A 27,681-nucleotide genomic window follows, 5' to 3' on the forward strand; every position below is an offset into this window, starting at 1 on the left:
GGGAAAATCAACATGCTGTGACAAAGAGACTCCGTGTGAATTTAGTGCCTTAGCAAAGGTAAGTCTGAGGGGAGCATTCCAGATGGGCAGAGTAGTTGTGCTGCATGGAGTCTTTGAAGGACCTAGGTTCCTCCCAATTCATGGCTCCATCATCTTCCCTGTGATAGAGCTGGCTGACAGCCTTGAGAAGATTCTGCCCGGGGAACGGAAGAAAGCAGAGGTTGCTTGTGATAACTTTGTGATACTTTTGCTCCCCTTTCATTGGAGAGAACTCAGTCATGCCACCTTTGTCACATGGCTATACCTACCTGCTAGAAAGGCTGGGCAATGCTCACCAGCTATGGTATTGGGAGAAAAGGAGAGCAGATTCTGATGGGTGGGTAGTCAGTCTGCAGTCCCCGCTATATATGTAAAAAAGGAGCACATAATTATCTCCATAAAAATAGCCTATCATCACTCTAAGAAATCTTGAAGGAAAGAAAATGTATAAAAATGGGATAAAATCACTTCTAACTCCACTGAAGTGGACTTGAAAAACAGACAAACTACCCAACGACCACTCCTTCTCACAAGCTCCCTGATTTCCTTGTGGGGAACTGGATCTCTCCTCCAGAAGATGGAGTCTGGCGCGGTTGAGAACCACTTGCCTTGTTCTCCTCTAGCCCCAAACTAGGAGAATGGAATGTTCCTTCCCAAGAACTTGAATTTCGAGGAGAGCTGACAAAGATATTAAAAGTGCTGGTGACACCTCCTTCTGGTGGCACCTTGACCTGTATTCCTATGTGAAGATGTTCTTGGAATTGCTGTCTAGAAGTTTCTAGAACTGCAATTGTGTTACTTTTTAAGCTTGGCTTCCCTCTTTTCAATCCCTTGAGCTCCCTGTGACCCAGTGAAACCCTGTTTTGTTGAAGTTAGTCGGAATGGATTCCTATTTTTTGCCACTAACAAACTCTCACCAATACAGTTGCTATTCAGAGGAAATTTCTGACACTTCTTTTACTTTCCTTCTATTGTCTTCTAAAATATATATGCACATAGTCAATACTGTATTGTTCACACAGTTTTATACCTATTGTTAAATATTTTTACATGATGGCTATAGTTAATAATGTATTCTATATTCAAAAATTACTGAAATAATAGTAGATATTACCAGTAGAAAAATAGTATGTGAAATGATAGATATCTTAATTGCTTCAAAATATATATGTATATCAAAACATCAGTTTGGATGCTATAACTATATACAATTTTTACTTGTCAATTATTCCTTAATGAAGAGGGTGAAACAAAAAATAAAAGTGAAAACAAAATAAATCTATGAAAAACATGAGTATTTTTTTCATTTTATGAAAGTAGCTATAGAATATTGATTGCATGAGTGGTCCATATTTTTAAGGGAGTTAATTTTTGTATCCTAAATAAACACCTTTTCCTTTATTATATATCATTTTAGGACCCTGGCGGTATTTTATTTATTAAAGTTCTTATATATGGTTGCAAAAGACTTAATTTTCACTTAAAGTTTATAACTATTCATAATTACCTTCCCCTTTTGCAATAGTGGAATTGAACCCAGGTCTTAGCACTGACCTATATTCTCAGCTCTTTAAAATTGTTTATTTTGAGTTTCCCAGGCTGGGCTCCAACTTGCAGTCCTTCTGACTCAGCCCCCGAGAGTGCTGGGATTGCTGCAAAGGCTTTTGTAATATCTTCTAGATTCAAATACTTGAAGCCTCTGTGCTTTCTACCATACAGGTGGTTTGCGCAGAATTACCAGTATTTTTGTTAGGAAGTTCAAGGCCCCATGATGTTCTGTAGGTATTATGGCCATAGGGGTTTTGAAAAAAATACAGGGCTTCAGGAAGCAGCAAAGGTTTAAGGCAGTGAAATTGCTCTATGTGGTACTGTAACTAGTACGGAGGTGAGGCTGTGCTGGTGAAATGTTCACACAGCTTGGTGCCCTAAGAATCCTGCTGCAGAGATAAGTGGGCAGCTCTACATATAATTCGAGGAAGATCCTGTGCTCATTTCTGATCTGATATAACCCAGTGCATAAGGATGAAATCAGGGCCAAGGTAGATGGCAGCGGTGAGAGAGTGTTAGGTGGAGGGAGGTACAGGCAAAAGCAGGTTTGACATTCCTGAGTCAGACTGACACGATGAAGCCAGGGACACATGATCAGAAGCAGTGGGCACCAGCGGATGCTGAGGTCCAGCTTCCTCGTGCAGAGTGGCCTGGATAGCTGTACACCGCTAGCTGAAGCATGGCATGGGCCCCAACAGCACTAAGAGCGCATGGTACTCTGTCCCTTCCACTGGACTGCCTGTGCCAGCCCTCTCACCATCCTGAAAGGTCACCACATAATGGCTCTGAAAGGTCAGAGACATAATGGCTCTGCACAGGAAAACTGTAACACTGTGGGTCTTAAAATATCTGAGCAGAACAGACTCATATCTGTGGCTTGTTTTGAACTCATCGTACCTTCATCGTGTCTATTTACACCTTTCTTTACTATGTGAGAGTATTGTGGTAGGTAGAATAATGATCTCCCAAAGAAGGCCACATCCTAATCCTTATAATCTGTAGTCTGTTACATTTTGTGGCAAAACAATCTTTCAGGATATGATGAAGTTAGTGATCTTAAACTGGGGAAATGACCCTGGATTCTCTGAGGAGGTGAGTGTAATCCCAAAGCTTCTTAAAAGAGACAGAGAAAGAGAAGTGAGAATGAAAGCAAAGAAATGATGCAAGGTGAGAAAGCTTGGCCAGTCACTGCAGGCTTTGAAGATGGAGTCAGGAGTCACCAGCCAAGGGATGCAGACATCCTCTAGAAACAGGCAAAGGCAAAAGAATAGCTTCTCCCCTAGAGCCATAGATGGACTCTAGTTCTGCTGACACCTTAGTATAAGCTCATTTGGGACTTCTGACTTCAGCATCAGAAGATAATAAGTTCATGTTCTTTTAAACTGCCAAGTTCACAGCAATATTACAGCAACCATAGGAAATTAATACAAATATGCTGCTGCCCAGGGGTGGGCTTGATTCTCTGGATAACCTTGCTTAGACTGTTGGAAATTGGACAAGCAGAATGGAGGTTTTATGCAGAAACTCAGCCTTTTGGGGGGAATTGAGGCACTCACATTATTTAGGAGCCAGAATATCTTGAGGGTTTAGAAATGGGAGGTTGGAGGCCTTCCCTTCCCATAAGGAATGGAAATATAGTATAGTACTTCTATTGATAGAAAAACGTCTTCTGCTCTTTAAAAATAGGCTTTTGGACTAAGAATGGAACTAAAGGTCAGAGCTCTATTTCAGACCAACTGTTCATGTTTTCATTTGGATTTGGAACTAGGACTGTTGATGGATCATGAGATAGCCACTTGAATTTTCCAAAGTGTTCTTAGAACTTTTTTCATACACAGTACCATTCAGTGGTGCAAGTGTATCATTAAACTTAATTATAAGCCTCTCAAAGGAGGAACTTTTTCCAAAGAGAAAGTCACAGTGTGAGAGGAGCCAACTGGGACCTCTGTACCCCTGTAACCAGAAGTGAACTTGCAGATGTGCCCTCTTCCCCATGCCTTCCTCTGCTCTTTATCCAGAAGCATCTGTTCAGCAGTGACAGCTTTATAAGTCCCATCCTCTATGTCTGTTCTTAACAGTTTGAGAAATAACGGTCACCAACTCTTGAGGCTTGAGATAAGCAATTTTTTCCCCTGGAATAGCTAGCATTCAAACAGCATGACAATGATGTGACATTTTCAGTGATAAAGTAATAATTATATCCGTATTGTAAAAATTTTTTGTTATTGGCCCATGTGTTCATTAGCATATTAAAAATACACATATGTTATCATTTCCAGTCTTATACCATCCCTCCCCCATTATAAGGGCTTAAGAATAAGGGAAATAAGATTGAGCTTAAGTTTTTTTTCCATTTAGTTTGTTTATACATTTTAGGTTTACAATACAGTTACATTCATTGTTGGGATCTTGTACCTTCACGTGACGTATCTTGGTTCTTATTTTTTCCCCATTCCCTTGCCCTCCCTTCAACCCCTCCACCCTTCCCTATTTACAAAGACTTTGTTTCCATGTTTTTCCTTTTCTCATATTTTTTCTTTTCCCTTCTTTCCTTTCCCCCTCCCCTCTGACTTCCCCTATTCCTTTAGACATTTTCTGTCTATTTTACAATTAAGACTGAGCTTAAATTTTGATGTCAATTCATTGAGTCTTCAGATGTCAGAGCCCAAGAAATTTGCTTGAGGATAAACTCATGAAATGGACAGAGAGTTGATTGGAAAGGGAATTTTTATTTTTCCTGCAGAGGAGTATTGGATGCTGGAGGCCTGCCTGGGAACTGTAGTCCTTTCCATTTATTTATTTATTTGTTTCTTTATTTTGAGCAAGGTCTCACAGTATAGTCCAAGCTGGCCTTGAATTTGTAATCCTCTACCTCAGGCTCCTGAATGCTAGGATTACAGGTGTGTGCCTCCCACCTGGCTTTAGAAAAGGGAAAATCTTCAGAGGGACATTATAATTGCCTGTGTAATCTTTGTCCCCAGAGTAGATGTTGGTATGAGATAGTGACAGTGAATAACACCCAAGTATTCTAGTTGCTCTGAAGAGGCTGTGGAGTGGTTGTACCTACCTTTTTCTGGTTTCCCCAGCAACATTCTGATATTTACTTGGCTTCCCTTGTTGCAGATTCTGCTAGTGGGGAGAATACGCTCCTTTGATGTTATTTCCATGGCACAAGGAGAATTGGTATTCTGACCCTGTGAGCACAGCTAACCTGAATCTCTCTGTGTGGTGACCCTGCATCGCTGAGTGTGCAGGGCCAGGGATTCCTCATGACTCTGGACTCTGGCAAATGCACCAGGACCACAGGGCCTCCTGTGGGGTGGCCAGGCAGATGGTATGCGGTGGGTGTGGGCTCCCATTTGTGCGCTGCTGTAATAACCACCCTTGGGCACTAGGCTGGAGAAACCATTTGCAGGTTTTGGGAGAGTTTTGTGCTCAGGCCTGTGTTGATATATCGACTCTGACACCTAACATCTGCTTGACTTTGCACGTATTACTTAACCGTGCTGAGCCTCAGTTTTCTTATCTGTAAATAGAGTAGAACACCTATATTTTAGGATACCTTGAACATAGTAAGCATCAAAGAAATTTTAGCTGATATTATTATTATTATTATCATCTTAGTTAGGGAAAGGGATCATAAGACACTGCATGTAGCCAATCAAGTAATTAACTCATTTACCTATATAAAAATATTGAGTAAGGTCCTCTATTCACCAGCTGCTATGCCATGTGAATTTTGAGGGAGAGAGCAGTCAACAGGGCAGACAGTGTAACTCCCAGACCTGATTCTTCTTGCTGCTTTGTTGGTTTTTATGTTCTTTACTCATCTAATTAAGGGGGAAAAATCCATAGATAGATAATCATGTTAAACCAATTTGAAATGTAAGCAAAATATTTACATTGAACTGCACTTAAACCAGAATCAATTAATCACTTTTAAATTGTGGGGAAAATACAATGTAAAATTTCTGGGTTTGCTTACATTGAAGACTTACTATGTATTGGTAGCAAGCATGTTAAGATATTTTACTATTGCAGCATATTCGGTTTGATCTTTACATCAGCTGTCCTAGTGAATTTGTTTTGATAGCCATTAATTTTTCTCTTGAAATGAGCATGCTAAGGAATATATTTAATGATCCATAGAAATATTGACTTTGAAAAGAAACAGCCAAAACCAGTTTGCATGTATTCATTTGCATATGGAGTCCAGTTTGTTAGACTGTTTTCAGTGGAATGGATGATATTTTTTGACTGTGTGATATGATGAGACATGGCTGCCTTTTCAAATTTAATGCCTTAGATGACAAACACAGAATTCTTTTAACTTGTTACAGCCTATGCATTTTAGGCAAAATATTTTTGTAGTTACTGATTTCATAGTGAGAACAGTGGTTTCCAGACTTTTGTAGGTATGGAACAGGTAGGCAGGGGGTATGAGGTCTCTGCTGGGAGCCAAGCTTATTTGGCGAGTTTGGAGGACCAGATTTCTTCTCTTCAGGGTGTTGTTTTCAAGGAAGACCAACGGGACATTGGACAAAGGATGAAGATCAGGGAAGGAGGCCCTGAAACTGTCAGCTTTGGAGGGGAAGTGTGTTTTATACCCAACACAGGAAGCGTGTTTTATACCAACTTAGGCTCATGAACTCAGCCTGAGTTCTAAGGGGCCAGTGGCACTTTTCAAAAGAGCACATGTGGAAACTGAATGGAGGCTGGGGGTGGATGCAGAAAGTGTAGGGAAGCCTGCTGGCAGGCTGTGTGGTGTGCAGGGCAGCATGAGGGTTGGCTCTTGCACTGGGGAGTCACAGTGAGTCAAGAGGGACAGAGAGGCCAGCAGGCAGCAGGCAGTAGGTTTGGGAGATTGTTAGTGACAGAGAACTGGGACTGAGAGGAAGACATGACAGACACCCTGCACATCATTCTTGGGTGTCAGTTTTCAGTGGAGAACCCAACAGGAAACATTTCAGGGTGGCTGAGTTCCAGCAGAACAAAAGGAGACCAGCCGCACTGATCCTTATTTCCTGCCGTGGCCTATGGTGGTCTGGGAAAACTGCTTTAAAGAGCTCTGTGGGTTGGCAGCTCCTCCACAAGACGAGAGGTTCATGGGTCTCGTGGCTCTGCAAGTGGTTGCTGTTGTGTCCCGGGAAGGCTCCCTCAGGGCAGGTGTCAGGTCCAGATTCCTCATCAAGGGTTTGATTGTGATGGTTTTAAAACTGAGGCTGATTAGTTTAGCATTATATTGAGTGGAACTTCTCTGGTAGTGAGGATAGAACCCAGGCTTTATACTAAGCTATACCTCCAGCCCTTTTTATTTTTCATTTTGAGACAAAGTCTTGCTAAGTTGCCAGGCTGGCCTTGAAGCTGTGATTCTTCTGCCTCAGCCTCCCTATAGCTGAGTATACAGACATGTACTACCGCATGGCAAGTTTTGTTATATTTTCAGTTGTGTGAAGTTCAATCTGCCAAGTATACAAATAGAGCTTATGGAGCATATTTTGTCTAGATGCTGCAGAATAAACAGAAGTCTCTTGCAATATTTGATGGGCAGGGTTAACAATGGGGACTGACCCTGGCCGAGTGGACAGGAATGGTACAGGACAGAGATGGGAGGACCCCATCAGAGTGGACTGTCTGAGGATAACCCTCGGAGACATAACCATGCAGTCTTTTGGAGTAAAGACCCAAGCACCACATCCTGGGGCTGGACATTGCAAACTTAACAGCACCTTATGCAATGTGCCTGACATATGGGAACTCTTCTTACCCTGTCTGCTGGGCATCCCACCCCCAACAGGCACAAAAGCATTCTGAATTTTTTTTTTTGTACCGGCGATTGAACTCGAGACCTTGCGCTTATGAGGCAGGTGCCGGAACCACTGAGCTAAATCCCTGGCCCAACGTTCTGAATTTTGTGTGATTCTAGCACAAGGATAAATGTACAGATCATTAGAGTGTACATCGACAAGCCAAAATACTCATAGTCCAATGACTATCAACAAAGGTACCAAGGCAATTCAGTATCCACATGTTAAAAAATGAAACTAGACACTTAGAATATACATAATAATTAAGCTAAAATTGTATGAAAGACCTCAATGAAGACTGGATATGGGGACGGGGACTGACTGCAAATAGCCATAAGGGATCTTTTTACAGTGATGGAAATATTCTAAACAGGACTGTGATAGTGGTTGTAGATTACTAAAAATGACCAAACTGTACACACTTTAAGTTGATGAATTTTATGATATGGAAATCATACCTTAATAAAATTGTTTAAAAACTCTTCAGTGATAAAAAAACAAACAAACTGAGGCTGAAAGCTTTCTCTGGGGTGTTGCTCCTTAGGGGATCTTGGCCATGAGCCCCCAGAATTGCCTAGAGAGGGATGGGGGAGCTTTTCTTCTTTGAGTGCTGGTAACACATGCTTAGGACCTTCTGCCAGGCAGAGGGAGGGAGAGGAGAGGGAAAGAGGAGAGACAATTAGAGTGACTCACTCCCCTGTCTCCACCTGGCCAACCCTGCTCCTCAGCCCTGTTGATGGAAGGGGAGCTACTGTTTAACAGTAACCTTAGGGTGTGCACTTTCCACCAGCAAAGATTTATTCCTTTGGGCTGCATGGAGTCTGTCCATGTGGATAAGTGTAGTAGCTTAATGTGACCTAACCCCCATTTTAGCTGGAAGCCATCCCTCCCTCTCTTGAGCACTCTAGCTGTGGCTCATGTGTTTGTCATCTTCCATCAGGCAGTGGCATTGGAATTGTTCCCGTTTCTTATCTTCCTCTGACAGATGATAATCATTTCAAGACTGGGATCTCATCTTACCTATCTCTCTTATTATTAGCACTCTGCTTCCCTGATCACTGGATTGAGTTTGGTGACATGTAATGAAGAGAAACCTAAAACACTGGCTGGAAATTTAGGGGCTCATTTTCTTTATGAAGTAAGAGGTGCAAGGGTGGTGGCCAGGACTGGTGCAACAGCTCTTCTTTGTCCCCAGTGTCCCTTGAGCTGTCTGTTCTGCTTTCTGTATCATTCTCAGGTTTTCAAAATGACTTGTACTTCTGTCATTACACCACCACCCAGGGCGGTATGACAGGGAAACAGTGAGGTTAAGAGCTCTGGGCCAGCTGCCTGCACTACTTTTATTACAGGTTGAGCATCCTTTATCTGAAATGCTCGCACCACAAGTGTTTCAGGATTTTTTTGTGGCTATCAGAATATTTTCATATTTTGATAATTTCAACGATATTTTTGTATCATAGAGAAGAGAAAATGCAAAAAACCACAGAGACCAGTGTATGTGGATCTTGGTCCCATGTGGAAAGCCCGTTATTGGCATGTAGGTCGGCATATATTCATTTTAGCAGCTTTTGTGGGTGTCTTTTGTGAGGGAACTTGGGCCACGTAGAAAAGATAGCACAGGTGAGAAGTGATGGGAGGTTCTTTTTTCCCTTGGGGACACTAAATAAACTGCCATGGTGTCTGTGTTTTGACAGCAATATGAGGTCAGCTGTGGAATTTTCCACTTGTGTGGCATCGTGTTAGCAATGAAAAGTTTTAGGATTTGTAGCATTTCAGATTTTGGACTTTGGAATTAGAGGTGTTCAATCTTTCTTAGGAAAATGATAGCTTTCCTGGAAGGCTCTTATCACTAGGCTTTTGCTCATGTCACTGACCAGAAAGAAATCTGCCTTCCTTACCTGCCAAGGAAGTGGGGATAAGGGGAATTCATTGTTGTTTTGTTTTGTGCTTTTTAAAGTCGGGTATGGTGCTTCCTGGAGCAAAGTTGGAAGTGTACTGGTAAAGTAGAAAATAACACACAGTATGGGCGGTTAACATTGTGTGGCATACTCCTCCACAGAGGTGACTCAAATAAGTATTTGCAGAATGAGCAGCAAACTTCACTGTTGTTGAATATACCCAGGATTAAGAGCCCTCCAGTTCTTGGTCAAAACACTGGCAGACTGAAAGTCTTGTGCTCACTTCCAGGTACCTTCTGATATAATGGCAAATATCAGCATGTGAACACCCTTCTTGCCAACTTCATATCCAAGGAATCAGAAAGTCTGTGCCAGGCATGGCCAAGAACGAGCATAGCTCATCCCTTCCTCCCTCTTGTCTTCTCTTTTTCCCTGCAAAAAATGCGTGGAACTTAGCCAGATAAAATGTATTATAAGTCAGAAAGACAAGTGAGTCAAAGAGAAAATAAGGTGGGAAGCTATGCCCTGAGCCATGCCTGAGGTTGATGTTACTATACAAAATGTGAACTGTAAAGTACTTTATACCTCCTAGAAGAAGGATGAAAATTTAACTCTGTTTTTTAGCAGTGGTCAGGAAGAGGAAAGAATCCATGATCCAGGCCACAGTGTTCATGGGGCAGAGACAGACAGTAATTGAGAAGACACAACTCTTTCCACTAAACTCTGGAATGTCAAGGACAAGTTCCCATCTGTCATGCTCCCAACCTGTGAGAGGCATGCTGGTGCTGGTGCTGGTGCTGGTGCTGGTGCTGGGTAGTTGGGACAGTGGTGGTCTTTTTTAGTCTTCTGAGAAATCTTGTAGAGCAGCGAGATATGATGTCAATAGCCAGAACACCCAAGAGTGCCTTAGAGGGTGAGGAGTCTGAGCTGGAAGAATCTAGGAGAGGGAGGAAGTTCACTCCTGCTCACAGTGGTCTGAGAGAGCTGCTTGTGGCTGGTGACAATAACAGGAGGAGCTGGGATGGTGTAGGTGGAAATTAGTTCTGTTTGACCAGAGCAGAGATGTTTATGAAAGAGAGAGTTGTGAGAGGCAGGTGGGGCATATTTACAGATGGCTACATTGTCTGGATGTTATCATATAAACAACAGCAAACTGAAATGTTTGGGGCAGGGAAGTGACATGATGAAATCGGTGTTCCTGGAAATTACTAAGTACTCATAATGAGAAAATAGTGCATATGATAATTATCAGTCATATAAAATACAAACTGATAGCAAGGAAAAAGAAAAGAGAATGTGTTTAACCAGATCATTTTCAAAACTAAGATAACACTTCCTATGACCACGTGCTTCGTCGATATAGCATAGGAATTGTGCAATTTGGTTTCACCTTCAGCCTTTGGCTCTCCTTTGTAAACAGGAAAATGGGTAGGAAATGGAGAGCATGCTGTTTTGGACCTTTTAGACATGAATAGAACTCCCAGCACTGAACACAGAGGCTATTTTCTTTGGTCATAAAAAGAAAGTAATAATCCACTGCTGTATTGGTCATGTCCACAGTGGCAAAGTGGATTTGTCTATACTTCACCTGTCCTACTACCAGATTAATAGTAGTACATACACCTTCTAAGCTGTGAATTTTAAATTAGGTAGAGAATGAAAATGACCGAGTGTTATGCCTGGAACTCAGTAGAAGTTAATCTCATTCCTTCTCTCTGCCAAAAGCAATTGTTTTCCAGAATGATAATTATACCAAAAAAAACCCTTCTAACCTCTGCATAGTGCCTATCACACACATAATCTCACTTAATCCTCACAACAATCTTGTGAATTAAATATTAGTTGTTCCCCTGTTTATCCCCACTGAGGCTTAAAAGTTTCAGTCATTTGCCTAAGGCCAGGCAGCTAGTGAGAAGAGAACAGAGGCACTAATATAGGATCACTGGCCCTTAATCATGTGTAATTATGGCTACATTCTGGTAACTGAAAGAAAAGGGTAACGTGAACCTTGACCTTCTGTGCTATTTGTGTATTTGGAGGTTGGAGTAGAGTATAAGAAAGTGCAAAAGGGAAATGCTGGTTTTTAAAAAAGGAAAATATTTGTACTATGTTATCATAGAAGAAATGGTTTTGCTTAAGGTTCAAGATAAGCAGTAGGACAATTATAAAATAATAAGCCAAGATTGACATCAGAGGAAGACCTTATATTCTGTTTGGTGAGATAAAATCTATTAAGAAATAAGTTATCGGAGCTGGGGATTTAGCTTAGTGGTTTCGCTGCTTGCTGCACAAGCACAAGGACCCGAGTTCGATCCCCAGTACCAAAAAAAAAAAAAAAAAAGAAAAAAAAAAAAAGAAATAAGTTATCTGCCAGACAGAGTGCACTGACTACAAAGAGAGAGGAAGCAGATGTAGTGCTCTGAGAATGCAGGAGGGGGAATGACATATGGGTGGGAACGAGGAATGATTTTTGATGGATGTGTAATTTTTGAGATGGATTTTGATATTTAGAGATAGCAAGAAGGTCACTCTTAGTGGAGGGAAAAGAAAGAAGATGCAAAAAGGCATTTCAGTTTCTAGTTGGAAATGTAAAGGATGGAAAGAGCTTCCTCCCAGCCTTACAATAAATAAAAGCCAGGCAGGCGGCTTACCCAGGCAGGACACTGCCTCACATGAACCAGTAGAGTTTAGTCTGGGGAACTGGAAAATCAGTGAAGGCTGGCTGAGTGTGCATGGTGACAGTGAGAGAAGTCCTGAGCAGCTGAAAATATGGGAGAATCCGTATTGTCTTGAAGGTGTTTCCTTCATGAATTCTACTCACCAGTCACAGAAAAGACGGGAAGTTCAGAGAAAGTCTCCTCTTGGGGCAGAATTGTAGGGGAAACAGAAGCTGCAATGGGGAGGGGAAGAAACTCTGCCTAACCTCTTCCGTGTTTCTCCTGTAGAACTAAAGCTTTAATTTGAGGTAGCAGCTAAGAGACACCATCACCGTTAAGGCACTGGTAAAGTCAACTGTAGCTAGGGAAAGAGAATATGGAAAACATCTCACACCCTGGGGAGGGCCTAAGTTACAACCTGGATTCAGGACTATGCTGGATTTAGAACTATGCTGGATTTAGGACTGGATTACTGCAAAAATCATTGCTGGCTTCCAGAGATGTAGAATTGTCAAATGCCAAGCTTAATCAGAGTACCAGGTCAGACCCTCCAGCCCTCCTCCCCACATCAGCCTAGTAAGCATGGAGCACCAAATACTTTGCAAGAGGCAGGGTTTCTCTGAGGGTGGTGTGGGAATTAAAGGCTGAAGGTATAGCAATCACTGGGAAACAGACAGACTTTTTCAGCTGACTCTTGTCCAGAGCACAGGTATCACTAGAGGACTGTGAAGCCTGGAGGGAAACTAATCACAAACCTTTAATCCTCCACATTTTTTAACAGGGTAAAAAGTAATTGCCTCAGTCTCCCCCTGCACTTTCATTAAAAAAATTAGTAGGCACATTGAAAAGAAAGAAAAAAAACCTGTGAAAATACAAAATAATCACTAGAACAATACTCATCTGTCACAGATGTAGGGACTGTCTAATAAAGAGTTTAAAGAAACTATGACTACCAAGTGTAGTAGCATAACACCTGTAATCCCAGCACTTGGGAGGCTGAGACAGGAGGATTGCTGTGAATGTGAGGCCACCCTGGGCTGCATAATGAGCCCCTGTCTCCAAAACCAAAAATAAAAACAAAACAGAAAAAGTAACTATGACTGACTGATTTCCATTTAAAGGTTTAAATGGAAAAGATGAGCAATATGCAAGATCAGAAACCTCAGTAGAAATTATCCAACTTGAAACACTAAGAAAGAGGAGAAGGAAAAGACAGTGCATCAGCAAAACTAACAAGAACAGCACAGAACATCCAAGAACATCTAAGAGCTCTGGCATAATATCAGTCTAATATATACTTTATTGGAATGACAAATGGTGATATAAGAGAGAGTGGGGATAAAAAATACTTGGAAGAGTGCTTGCTTCAGCAGCACATATACTAAAAAAAAATACTTGAAGAAATAATAATTTGAGAAATTTTCTAAATTAGTGATAGACACCAAAGACAAATACAAGCAGCTCAGAGAATATCAGACAGGATAAATACAACAAAACCAAGCACATCTCAAAACAAAGCATCTCATATTCAAACACTTGTAAACAAAACTAAAAGAAAATCATAAAGGCAGCCATAAGAAGACACACTGAAGAACAAAAATAAGAATTACAGCAGATCTCTTTTTAGAAACTATGCAAGTTAGAATAAAGTGGAGTAACATTTTTTAAATCTAAGAAAAAAAATCCATCAACCTAGAAATCTATCTCCTGTGAAAATCTATTTCAAAAATCAAAAAGGAATAAAGATTTCTCAGACAAACAAAACTGAAAATTCATTGCTAATAGGTTTACTCTACAAGAAATGTTAAATGAAGTTCCTTAAGCAGGATTATGATACCAGAAAGAATCTTGTATCTATACAAAGAAATAAAGAGCACTGAAAATGGAATAAATGAATGCAAAATAAAGTTTAATTTTTTCTTTTCTTTTTTTTAAGTACTGGGGATTGAATTTATGGCCTTCACACTGAGCTCCATTACTAAACCTTTAAAAAAAATTTGTTTTTTGAGATAGGGTCTTGTTAAGTCCCTGAATTGCTCAGCTGCTCTAATGATTCTCCTGTTTCAGGTTCTCAGAATACTGGGATTATAGGATGCACCACCAGACCTGGCTTTAATTTTTAAATTTTTAATTAGTCTAAAAGAAAACATTATCTAAAGTAAAAATATTTTCAATATATTGTGCATTTTTCACCTACCTAAAAGTAAAATGTACGACAGTGACACAGATTATGGGAAAGAGGAATTAGGAATATAGTTTTGTAAAGTCTTTCTAATAGATGTGGACCAGTAGAGTATTCAAAAGTAAACTGATATATTAAAGGTGTATATTGTAAACCCTAGGGCAAATACTAGGAGTAATAGGTTAAACAAAGGCTTACACTGAGTACAGTGGAGACATGGCATATGATATAGGAACACTTTAGTTATCTTGAGCCAATAGAGGAAACAGAGAAGGTGCAATCAGGAAGGTGGCTGGAGAACTAGGGAGATGTTTCCTTCCAAGAGCCAGACAAAGAGAGCATTTAAGATAGGAAGAAAGTGGATGTTGGTGTTAAGCAACACAGAGAATTCATGTAGAAGGACAATCACAGTGTCTATAGAAGTCTGTGATCAGGCCACCTGCTTAGAATGCTTCCAGAGTAGTTTCAATAGACTGGTCAAGGGAGCCCAATGTGACAAAGTTTTGAGTTTTGAGTGGATGGTAAGAAATCTGAGGAATTAATAAAAGGTAAATGAAATGTCTGTAGGGGGTCCATTGAAGAAGAGGAAGAAGAATTGCAGGAAATATCCATGGGTTACCTAACAGACAACAAAAAATTATTGGAGCAAGATATTGAGAGGAGTGGGAAGTAATTGGATAGAATTTATAGGTGAGAAAGACTTAGAAAGGAGAACGAGCTCATGTTTTGAAAGACAGGATGAAAAGAAGCATAGTGAAGCTAGAGAACCCTTCGTGTGCAGAGATGAGGATACTGAGGTGAGCTCCTCCTATGTGTCTTGCACCCTGTAAGTGAAGTAGGACACGGGTTTTCTGCAGAGTCAGAGAAAGGTGTTTTCTGACTGTGTTCTGTGGCTTCCTTTCACAGTGTTTTTTTTTTCCTTCCTTCTTCCAGTCCCCTGCTTTATTAATTTCTTAGAACTTCCATAACCAAGTCCAGGTTGAGCATCCCTAATCTGAAAATCTGCAATCTAAAATGCACTAAAATGTGAAACTTTTTGAGCATCGTGTTCTGATGTTGGGGCATTTAAGATTTGGGATCTTCTGATTAGGAATGCTTGACTGGTAAAGTCTACATATATATTTCAAAATCTGAAAAAAAAATTCCCAAATCTGAAACACTTCTGGTCCCAGGCATTTTAGATAACGGATACTCATGGCTTCTCGGCCTTTTGGCTAAGATCAAGTGATAATGGATACTCAACCTGTATCACAAGCTGTGTGGCTTAAAACAATAGAAAGTCATTGTCTTGTAGTTCCAGAGGCTAGACTCAAACTCAAGGTCTCTTCAGGGCCATGCTCCCTCTTACAGCTGTAGGGAAACTCTTCCTTGACTTTTCCTATCTTCTTGTGGTTTGCCAGAAATCTTTGTTCCCCCTTTAGTTGCTTTAGCTTTTGTCTAGTTGCTGTTTAGTTGCTGCATCTGAATGTCTGTATCATTTGTCATATGGCATTCTTCCTGTTTCTGTTCTTACTTGGCCATCTTCTTAGAGGACACATGTTAGTTTAGGGTCCCACTGTATTCTGATATGACCTCATCTAATTACATCTACAATGACCCTGTATCCTAACATGGTCACATTTTGAGGTTCTAGGGGTTAGAACGTCACTATAATTTTTTTTTGCAGGGGGAGCACAATGCAACTTATAACACCTAGCAAATCTTTACCCCTCTTTCCTAATTTTACTTATGAGGAAATCTAGCTCATCCTTTAATGCTCCCTGCAATGCTACCTCCTTCCTGAAGCCTTCATGACTTTCCCTGACTACAATGCTTTCATCCATTTTTCCCAGATAAGTTATATCTTTTATGTGGCTCACCTTCTTGAGGTCACAGATCTTCCACCTGCTCTCTGTACCCTTCAAAGTGCCTAGAGGGACTTCTTTATAAAATGACTTAGGATCCCTCAGGAGAACACAAACCATTATCTGGGAATTAAGAGGAATTAGGATGAGAGGGCTGTCTAAGTGTGTCTTAGTTACTTTTCTCATTGCTGAGACAAAAACAAAAACAAAAAACCTGACACGTAAATTTAAAGAAGGAAAGGTTTATTTTAACTCATAGTTTGTGGAGGTTTTAGTTCATAGTCAACTGGCTCCAAGGCATGGTGGCATGGCAGAGCAGAAACAGTCCATGGCAGAGCAGACAGGAAGCAGCAAAACATCAGAAGCAGCAACAAGCCTTCTTTTGTTTTATCCCAGCCAGGGTACAAGCCTATTGGATGGTGCCACCCACACCAATGGTAGGGCTTTTCATTATCCATACCTAGAATCATACTAAACTGATCTGTGGACTAATTTAGTTATCACACACTGTTAATCCATATTCATGCCCCAAATTCAGCCATCTCTGAAAAGCCCCACCTGTAAGAGCATAAGGGGACATCTAGATACAAGCCATAATAGCAAGGAGATGGATCAGGTGGACTTCCTTAAAAGAGAGGAGATAAGGTGCTAGAAAGATGGAACACATGCAAAAAAAGAACATTGCAGAATGTTTCTTGTAAATATTTCCTTACTGTTACCATGCTTCTTTACAATGACATTTCTGCATGTTCTGAAAGGAATTCACCCTGAGTTATTACATCTGTTTGTAGAATTACTGGGTTTATTGTTTATAATTAGACTCTATATGCTTCTTGCCAGGCTTGGCCTTCTGCAGTTATTTGGATATATGTCTGTGCATTCAGTCATCTCAGTGAGACACTCAACTGTCTTTAGTAAGGTAGCAGAAGTTGTTCATCTATGTACTTTTCTTTTGTTTGGTTTTGGTACTGTTTGGGCCAGGAACGTAGTTTTAAGAAATCCAGTGATTGATGCTTCTGTTTTCTGATGGTAATGATTGAAGGCTTGATGGAAATAAAAGAATTTTTTAGGGCTGTCTTGGTGCTGTGCAGAGTTTGGTAAAAGCAAAAGAAATACTTGGAGGACAAGCAGAATGAATTTCAGAAACAGAGTGGTAGTGACTGGAGGTTGACTCTGTGCATTGAAAATATTCAGGGAAAATGAAATCAGTATTCAAAGAGACATTTGCAGTCCTGCATTTATTGCAGCAGTGTTCACAATGGCCAAAATATGAAATTAACCTAAGTGCCCATCAGCAGATGAATGGAGGGAGGAAATTTGATTCATATACACAATGGAATAATATTGGGCCATAAAAATGATGAAATCTTGTCATTTGCATTAACATGGATGAGCCTGGAGGACATTAAGCTAAGTGAAATAAGCCAGCCACAGTAAGACAAGTAATGCATGATCTCACTCATATATGGGATCTAAAAGAGCAGATATTGTAGATGTTGAGAGTAGAATGATGGTTGCGAGAGGCTGGGGAGAGTTCTGGAGAAGGGGTACAGACAGAGACAGGCTGAGGGTACAATGTTATAATTAGATAGGTGGAGTAAGTTCTGGTGTGCTGTAGTACAGTGGATGTTTGGATCTGACAAGTCAAAAACACAGCACATTGTTTAATTTATCCTTTTCTAGTTAGTTAAAAAAATTTTTTTGGCACTGAGACTTGAACCACAAGCCTTCATTCTGAGCTACACTTCTAGCTCTTTATTTTATTTTTAAATTTTAAATTTTTTATTTTAAATTTTAATGGTTTTCCTAAGTTGCCTAAGCTGGGCTCAAACTTGTTATTCTTTTGCCTCAGCCTCCCAGGCTGCTAGGATCACAGGTGTGTGCTACCACACTTGGCACCTTTCCTAGTTTTGAAGAGTGTGGTAGTCAGTTTTCCATTGCTATAACAACACACCTGAAAAGAACAATTTAAAAGAGGAAAGGTTTATTTTGGCTCATGGTTTAGATGTTACAGTCCATGGTAGGGTGGCTTCATTTCTTTTAGCCCATGGTGAGGCAGAAACATCATGGTAAAAGGCACGGAGAAGGAAATCTACTCATGTCATGGCAACCAGGAGAGAGAGGGAGAAAGGGAGAGAGAGAGACAGCTGGAAAAAGTCAGGGACAAGATGTAGTACTCCCAGGTCCTGCTCTATGACTCAGTCCCTTTAACTAGCCTCACCTCTTAAATTCTCATCACCTTCCAACAATGCCATCAACTATAACTCCATCAGTGGATTAGTCCACTGATGAAATTAGCACCCATGATCCAATCAGTTTCCAGAAGCCCACCTTTAAACACATGGCATTAAAGACCAAGCCACCAGCACATGAGCTTTTGGGGGACACTTAAGATCCAAACCATAACAAAGTATACAGGACACCATGACAAGAATTGGGGGTGTGTCCCTCGGTGGGCATGCTACATATAATAGTGATTCCCATGGGCCACCAGCTTGGTATAAAAGTAACGTTGTGCTTGAGGCTCAGTCTGCAGTGAGATGCCACGTCAGCATTCCACCCACCAACCATTGCAGTCTGCAGACTCCTGGGCATCTTTCTCCTCTGCCTTGTCTTTTTACAGCCTCTGATACATTTGGCAGTTAAGCTCCTGAAATACAAATGTTTAAAGGTGATACTATTGTTGATTTAGGGGTTCACACTGTAAAATCTTCCAAATAAGTTTTATTTGTGATGCTCATTTACATAGAAGCCACAGTGTTGAAATACCTTACTTGCTGCCATTCAGCACATAGGATTTGATCTACTCTATGTCATCAAGGAAGTGAACCCTCCTAAAATTTATTGCTGAACTTGTTAGAATCTCTTCCTCTGTCTCTCTACATCTTCCTTGAGCCACCTTCCTTCAGGAGGGAAATATTTTCTACTACTATAAATGTGATCAATAAACATTTCTGGATAAAAATATCAGTATTAAAACTTACAGCCCCTCCCCCCAGCACAACTCTTATGGGTGACTACTTTGTATTGGGCCCGAGTTAGCATAAGGACTATGAATTATCCTTTAAAGACATGTAAGATTCTAAAGTTAGATTGCCCTTGGAAATATGTTTCTATTGAAATCATAAATTAAGAAAGAAAATGAATATGTGAAGATTGACCCAAGCTTTCTAAAACAGCAGTAGGGAGCTGGTAGAGCTGTGGACCGCAGAGCTGGTCTTCCGGGAAGAATGTGCGGATGGTCTGACCCATTCTTCCTTCCGGCAGTGGTTTTAGGAAATGAATTCCTGGAGGAGCTTACAGTAGGGATGCAGTGGGTTCCAGGAGGGCAGTGTGACATGGACAATCCAGGAAGCATTCAGCAGCACCCTCCTTGGTTCTCATGTGAGAGCACAAATGCTAGTGATGGATTTGGGAGCGTTGCCTCTGAAACTGGCAAACAGTGCTGGAAGAACTACAGGGTTTCTGCCCAATTTAACACATTGTGCAAGCCATGTTAAGTGAATGATTTTTATCCTTCTTTCTCTCTTTTCATACTGAAAAGCACAGTAAGACTGCAGGTGCTCACATGCCACTCCCTGGAATTAACAAATACTAGCATTGTGTCATCTTTGCTTCAGAGTGTTTTCACATGAAAGAAATAAAATATCTCGGATACGCAGACTCTCCATTTGACTGTCCTGAATTTGATGTGCTTCCTGCCACAAAGCTCATACTCCTTAAGGTGATCTACTTCTTTAACAGGACCCATCCTTTTTACAGACAAGTTTACTGTGTTATGATATGTGCTATAAAATAAACCAGATGACTGCAGCAACCTTGGCGAATGGACTCTCAGCCAGTAATTATTTCTTGACACATAGATTATAAACTCTAGTCACTCCCCATATATAGCCATGCTGTGTTAATTTTTAATTATGCGTTTTATGGAATGACAGACAATTATAATTAATTTATGGCTTTTAGGAGTATTTTTTTAACAGTTTAAATCAGAACTCACAGATAATTTTCAGGGATATGGATTAAGCTGCTTAATTGTGATATTATCCAAGAATTCCTTAAGGAGGAAAAATCAAGCCTACAGGGAGTAAATATTTCACACACACTGTCTTGCCTCCTTGCAAGCTGTGAAGTGAGAACAAGGAGTAATTAGTTATTTACACTGCTGCAGCCCTAACACAACCTTGGCTGTGCATTTTGTCTGGTTTCTGGCTGGAGCAAATGTTCTCAAACAGCCTTTGGAGACAAACGGACAGCCTCCAGCCTGGAGGGCCCAGGGCTTTGTCGGGCACACATTCCGCCTCAGCTGGTTCTGCAGAGGGCTGTGCATCCAAACAACCAGAGAAGCCTGGAGAGCTCCCCGTGCCCGGGCCACCCCTGGGGTGCACAGTCCCCTGGGCCTCTGGGGGCAAACTCAAACCTTGGGAGGTCCCAGGCCTGTCCTGGTGAGAGCACCCACTGCCCACGTGAGATGTTCCCCTTCACAGAGTCAGCCCTCCTGGCTCGCTGGGATGTTGAGCTTGGCAGGGGCTCCTCAGCCTCAGAGGCACTTGTCATTGCCTCTACAGGACAAGTTATTATCACTATTTTATTACTGGGGATTGAATTCACGGCCTTTGAACCGAGATATATCCCTAGCCCTTAAACATTTTTAAAAAAATTCTGAGATAGGGTGCCAATAGGTCGCTAAATTGCAGACTGAGTTCAAACTTGCAATCCTCCTGCCTCAGCCTCCCAGAGTGCTGGCATTGCAGGTGTGTGCCACTCCAACTGGTCCTACAGGACTCGAGCCTGCTGGTTCAAACCATGCCTTCTCAGAGAGGCCTTCCTTCACCAGCCCAGGTCAAGCGTCCCACTTCCACCAGTGCTGCTGTAGCTTTATCCCCTTCATTTGCTTCTGAGCACTAGAGTCATTGGAAATTGCCTGTGAGTATTGTTTGCTTTCTCGTCTTTTCCTCCCCTCCCCGGAACACATGCCCCTCGAGGGTAGGGCCTTGCTCTTGGAGCCAAGGACAGTACCCAGCATTATATAGATAGTCACATGCCACATAGCCATGTTTTGGCCAGTGATAGTGTCTACAGTGATGGCCCTAAAAGATTCTGTCACTCGGTAATGTTGTAGCCATCTTAGGCTGCATAAGTACACCCCATGATGTTTACACAGGACTCAGTTATCTAGTGATGCATTTCTCAGAATGCATCCCCTCTACCAAGGGAACTATAACTGTGCGAATAAAATATTTGCCAAATGAGAATGAATTCTAATATCAAAATGCATTGAAGGGTTACTGAACATAGGTAAGTCCTTTTCATAAGATCTAAAGATGAGCTAACTTCTTCCTTGAAAAGATGTCCCTGTCTCTTTGCAAGCACTTCATCAGTGTATAAGGCAGCGTGTTCTTGGAGCCAGCGCTGGCCTTTATTCCTGATCTTACCTCAGCATCTCCCAAGTTCTTATCACACAGACACAAACATAAATACAACAACAGTCAGCTTCCAGGTGCAGTTCCATACTCTGACATCTTTCCTGTGGGATGCATATGACCAGCCACACTTGGTGAAACAAGCTCAGAACAGAGCAGCTGAAGAATACTCCCAAGTCCACTTATATGAGAGGTGATGGATTAGAAGTCATGTCTCTTTTGGGAAAACTTGAGAAGAATGAGAAGGACTACACCTTGCTGGGATTAGGGAGCACTTGCCTCATCCACTCCATGTGAATAACTGCTTTTTCCTCCAGAGTTTCTGTGCTGTCTGTGCCTTAAAACCTCACAAGAAGAGAAAGTAATGGTAAATAGAAGTGGAGGGAAGAAGGAGACCTGAGGGGGATGCTTTCCTGACCACCCGCCATCTGTGTTGCACCTTGTCCCTTGGGACTCAGTGCTAAGCATCAGTGGATCATGTGAAACTCAGTACTTTTAATGCAGCAGTTCTCATACACCCGTGGACATGACCTTCTTGTCCTTCTGTGAGCCATTGGGTAACAGGTTTTGTAGTTGAAGAGTTGTAACTGTTCGGCTTTATTTCACTTAGTGGCTTCTGAGGGAAGCCTTTCTCCCTTTGTGTGCTGCTGAGTGCCTTAATCATGGTAGAACCCACATGGGTTTCAGGAAAAGATCCTGAAGTCTCGGGCATTCACCAGTGGATCAGTTGCAAAGTGCCTGGTTGACAGATACTACAATAACTCACTTTGATGGGTGTCCCGCCTGATACAGTGGGGTTGGTGCTGCTCTGATTGGATGAGGGGGGATGGACTTGTGGAGGCTGAATTTACTAAGATGCTTCCATCTTAGTCCCTTTTTTATTGCAATGACAGAGTGCTACCGATTGGGTACTTTGTAAGACAAAGGGGTTTGTTTTGGCTCATGGTTCTGAATGCTGGGAAGTTCAAGAGCATGGTGCCAACATTGGTTTGGCTTCTGGGGAAGGCATTATACTGATTCATAGCATGGTGAAAGGGAAGAAGGGGTCAAACGGACGCAGAGGAAACCAGGGAGAGCCAAGGAAGCTGAACTTTTGCTTATAACAACTCATTTTTGCAGTAACTAATCTTATCCCAAGAGAAGGCCCCCACGCCCATGAGAGGGCATTAATCCCTCATGAGGGTGCAGTCACATGACCCAGACACCTCTTGAAGTTGTCACCTCCTCTCAACACTGTTCTGTGGGAGTCTGGATTTCAACATGAGTTTTGGTGGGGACAAACCACATCCAAGCCATAACTGCTTCTAACGGGTATGTGTGTGCTATGCCCATTCCTTTGCATGGAGAAAACCTTTGGTATAATTCAACCAATAAAATAAAAAGCAGAGCAATGTGACCAGTTACCATCCTTGACCCAAGAACCAAAATAAACTGCTTTCCTCTGGCACCTTTTTACTTCTCTCCTCCTCACTACCTGCCTAACTCACCTTTTCTCAGTATGGAGCTACAGAGAAATTTTGTTGTTTATATCTAATACAGCTTTAAGGGCTTTTTGTAGATTTAAAAAAGCATGTTAAGCATATACTATTTGTTTAGTTCTCCATTACTGATTTTATTTGTGTGTGGCCCTTCAGGAGGGTGATTTTACACTTTGGTTTGTCTGTGACAGTCTCAGTTTGTATTAGTGTTCTGAATACAGTTGTCAATGGGGATTCCTTTTACTTTCAAAGTATACTGGTTTGTATAATAATTGTAAAAGAACTCTTATTCCAGAATTATCTTCTCTGCAACCCTCATTAATAATCAGTGACTCTTTAAAAAAAAAAAAAGCTCCCATCTCAGATATACACAGTAGAGGGATCACTCTTTGCCCTCTGACCTATTGCATTTGCATGTCATTATATTAAATTGGACAATGTTAAAGGAAATAATGGATAAATAAATTGGCTGCTGTGATTTTATTGGGTCCCTGGGTTCAGAGAGGTATTAGTTGGGATTTAAAAGTTGTAATTTGTTAAGCTTAATGATACTATGCCTTTGGACATGGAACTGCTTGATCTGTCAACCAACCAAGAATTTCCTGGCTTCAGTGCCAGTATTTCCACTGACCCTCTTAGTATTTTCAAATCCTGCTTAACTTCTTGCTCCTCCTCTCCTGAGCTACCTTCTAGATTTACCTGGCTTGGATTGTTTTGGTCGATAGATCAGAAAGTCTGGCCTCCTATTGCATGGACCCCTTGGCAGCGCTGGTAAGAGCTTCCCCTGCCTCTATCCTTCCTGTTTCTCAGACATCTTTAGGGTGGCGTGCTTCTCTTTTGTGAAACATTTTTAGCCTGGGGACTGTCCTTATGTTCTCAGGAGGGGAAGCGAGGGCACGCAGCACAGTGCTTGCAGCTTGGACTTCATATCCACCCAGAGGACCCTGACCTCCAGATGCCCCTGCTGCTTGCTGCTGCTGTTTATTGCTACTGCCCCCACCCCATTAAAATGATTCCTCTTCTTTCCTTGTGGTTTGAGGCTAACATGAGGTGCTTCTAGGTGTTTTGTGGACTTTGGGCTGGGAAAAGTCACTCCTTTCAGCCTGATTCAGGGTCCTTCAGTTTTGGATTTTAGTGCTTGTATTTTTCGGTTGCTTGGCCTCCTGCACTGAGGTAGCCGGAGTGCTCTCTGAGGTTTTCATCGGACTCTACTGCAGTTTTCCTTTTAGGAAGTAAAGCTTGCTTTGAGAATGTTGAGGAAGTTCTGTGTGTGACAGTGCAGATATGGGCTGAGCCAGGCTTTGTTTCACAAACTCCAGGAGCAATGGCTCTGCCTTTTTACAGAGTGCTGTGGTATATACCATGTTTTCTTTATCAGTTTTTTCATCCATGGGTGCTTAGGTTGTTTTCTTAGTGATTGTAAATAATGCTGCAGTACAGATATCTTTTTGAGGAAGTGATTTTACTGCCTTTAGATATATGTCTAAAACTGAAATTGTTGGATCATATGGTAGTTCTAGTTTTGATTTTTTGAGGAATATCAATACTGTTTTTTATTATGGCTCTACTGATTTACATTCCCACCAACCAGCAATGTGGGAATTTTCTTTTCTTCAAGTCCTCAACAACACTTTTTATTTTATGACTTTTTCATAGTGGTGAGAAGTGATATCCTGGTTTTGATTGGCAAGAAATCTGTTTTTAAATTTAAAAAACAGCATTAATGGAATACTATATTTTGGAAAAATACAAATTTTCTCCTCCATCTAATAATGTAATGAGGTATCCAGAGTGGTGTGATTCAAATGCACCAGTAACCTTTCTTCTCTTTGGCAGCACATATATCTAGTGCTTTGTTTTTCTCCAGGCTTGGAGCTAGAGGAGAGAAAGGGAGAGGGAGAATGACTAATTGACTTGCCCAATTAACCATTAAATCTTCTCATTCTTTCATTCATTCAAAACTTTAAAAATGAAATCTCCTATGCACATTGTAATGTTAGTCTTACTGAGGATTGGAAAGGCAGCTCAGTCATTGATGCTGCCTGCAAGAACTCAACAGCTCACGGAAGAGGTGGGATGCCAGATAGCCATGCACCCAGTGTAAGGGGCTTCTAGGAGAGGAGAAAGCAGGTGAATGGGCAGTTTTCTGAACAACACTGTGGGGTGCAACTTTCCTTGAGGAGAACTAAACTTTACTGAATAGCTCTAGGGATGGATATTGTGCATGAGTTGGTTTAGATGACAATATATTGCTTTGAGTAAATGAATTAATAACTCTGTATCAATCAGTGAGACCTGCAAAAGGTGAGGGGGTTCCTTATATTGACTGAACTTTATTTTCCTACACACTGCCACGCAGTCAGTAGGAATCCCTTCTCCAGTTGCCTGGTGGTCCTGGAAGTAACACAAGCCGATGAAAGATTAGCCCCTTCTTGGGATGAGACAACCTTGAGCGAGTTACCTGCTGGACTGATCTCACTTGGGTTGTTTGGGTCAAAACATCAAAAAGGCGGTAAGCTCATATTGCACAGTCCCTTGGGCACTGGTAAATGCTTCCCCGTGGTTCTCCTCTTCCTCTTTCCTATGCATTCTTAGGTTATAAATTTCCCTTTTGTGAAGTGGTGTTGGCTTGAAGACTGTCCATGGTGATTATTTGCAGATGAGCTACAGAGGGAAATGAAATAATCCCAAACAGGAGATTGCTGGTGGGTGGGAAGAGAAGGTTTTAGTCCTTGCCCTTGGTCTATGTGGGGATTGCTCAGGGCTGGACAACACCTGTTCTCCTTGGGGAGACCCTGAAACCCAGAGCTTTTCCTCCTGAACTAGTGCCATGACAGCTGAACCTTTGTCCATAAGGAGCGATTAACATGGCAAGGGAGGCATTTGAGTTGAAGTTTTCTTCCCGAGAATTCCATTTTAAGTGCTTACCATATTATAAAAAGAATAATCATTTTAATAGAACAATTAGAATAGAAAATTAACTAGAATATGTCCCTTTTCAGATTATATGTCCTATTATATACATTTAACATGTTCTTAATAGGTCAATCCAAAAAACATTTAGTTTTCTTCAATTTGACTTTAAAAAATATATTTAGTTTTTAATTGACACATAAAATTGTACATACGTATGGGGTGCCATGTGATGTTGTGATGAATGTATGCATTGTGTAAAGCCCAAATAAAGATAAGTATATCTGTTGCCTCAAACATGTATCATTTTTTGTGGTGAAAACATTTGAAATCTTTTCTTCTCGTATTTTTGAGATGTATAGTACATTATCATTGTCTGCCGTCACCCTACTCTGCAATAGAGAACCAGAACTTATTTCTCCCATGGAACCATAACTCCATACGTACTGACTTGAGTACCGAGGGCCAGATCTGGTGTGAACAGGTGGACGGTGGTGGGGAAGGATGGGCATCCTAGTTGCCTGAGAAGTATGTGACAGAGTCTGACATGGAAAGTCCCAGTGGTTGCAGAGCATAGCTAAGGGCTTAGATCGGCTGGAGGCATAGGAGTGGATAGGAAGTGGGTGTTGAGAAGGTGGAAAGAGGACTTCGAGAAGATGCAGTGTGGGCTTTATTTAGGCAACAAGGATCAACTGAAGACCTTTTGAAAGGGTAGTGGTGTGTGGCAACAGTGGGTGTGTTGGGTGGTGGGCAGAAAGGACCAGAGAAGCAAGGGGAGGCTGTGGCAGTACAGTAGGCCAAGCAATATTTAATGTAACACATAAGGCAACTGTGAGATAATTAAATGTTTGGCCAGACCTACAAGAAATTCAGTTCCAAAAAGAAGTAATTCCTCAAATAGAGGGGCAATTTAGGGATGACATGTGATAAGAAATTTCATTAATGCATCGACATAGCTGTTTTAAGATTGGTATATCTGCATAGATTAGTTTGTACTGTGACTATTAGTTTTTTGTGTTTGATTTTATTGTCTGGTTGAAAGCGAGGACTCTGGAGCCAGACTGCCTGGATTCAAAGCCTGGCCTCACTACTTTAGTCATGAGACCTTGGGTAGATTACTGCCTCAGTTCATAGTATTTAGGATGACCTTCAAAAATAATAATAGCGTCATCATTGTTATTGTTATTATCATTGCCATCATCACCATCATCATCATCGTCGTCATCCAGTAACATTTTTTATAATAAATTAAGTATGTTACTTAATTTACAAGGATACTATAGGGATTTATAGAGATATTTAATTTATAGGGATATAGGACCTTTCAGTATCCTAGAGGTACTATGTTAAGAATTGCATTTGGTTGAGAGTAACAGTTCCCTTGCTACAAAGCCTTAAATTCCTTGTGTTTTACTTTATTACCAAGAAGACTGGAGATAGACAGTTGGTGGCATTACTTTGGTGTCTTGGAGATCTCAGGGTGACTGGCATTCTCTTGGTCTCTTTTCATGGGTTCAAAGTGGCGGCAGCAGTCCCAGCCATTATGTGTGTCTCAGTGGTGGAAGAGGTGGTAGGGCGGAAGGTCAGAGGGTACCTGCAAGCTGTGTAGGCATTCTTTAATATTCCATTAGAAACCCTGCAGATTCCTCTGATGTCTCCTTGGCCATCCCTATTCTCAGTGCATGTTGGGGAAGGTAATTTTCTACAAGAAATTTCTCACTTCTTTTACTAAGAAAAAGGAGAAAGATAGATCTCATATGAGAAAAAAGGGGTCCTGCCACATGGGACTTTAGTATAGGAAATTCATATCAGTGGTTTCCAGGAATTCCGTTTGTTTCTAACTTAGCAATTGACTGCTTTCTCCCAGATTGAGAACTTTGGGTGATTTAATC

At 41.3% G+C, this 27,681-nt stretch overlaps 1 protein-coding gene and 1 long non-coding RNA gene across 8 annotated transcripts in view; both read left to right on the forward strand.

Moving 5' to 3' along the window:
• Csgalnact1 (chondroitin sulfate N-acetylgalactosaminyltransferase 1) overlaps positions 1-27,681 on the forward strand; it is a 316,784-nt gene that overhangs the window by 24,230 nt on the left and 264,873 nt on the right. The gene's annotated exons all lie outside the window — the stretch shown is intronic.
• The window catches only part of LOC147826901 (uncharacterized), a 56,061-nt gene that overhangs the window by 23,905 nt on the left and 4,475 nt on the right, over positions 1-27,681 (forward strand). For both annotated transcript variants that reach the window (XR_015453395.1, XR_015453396.1), the window contains exon 2: positions 1-27,681. This exon is cut by the window's right edge and continues 4,475 nt beyond it. This is a non-coding gene — a long non-coding RNA (uncharacterized LOC147826901).

Source organism: Heterocephalus glaber, unplaced genomic scaffold (genome assembly GCF_053883595.1).
Source record: "Heterocephalus glaber isolate CG9 unplaced genomic scaffold, H.glaber_assembly_v1.0 deba00001460, whole genome shotgun sequence".
NCBI classification, from domain to species: Eukaryota; Metazoa; Chordata; class Mammalia; order Rodentia; family Bathyergidae; genus Heterocephalus; species Heterocephalus glaber.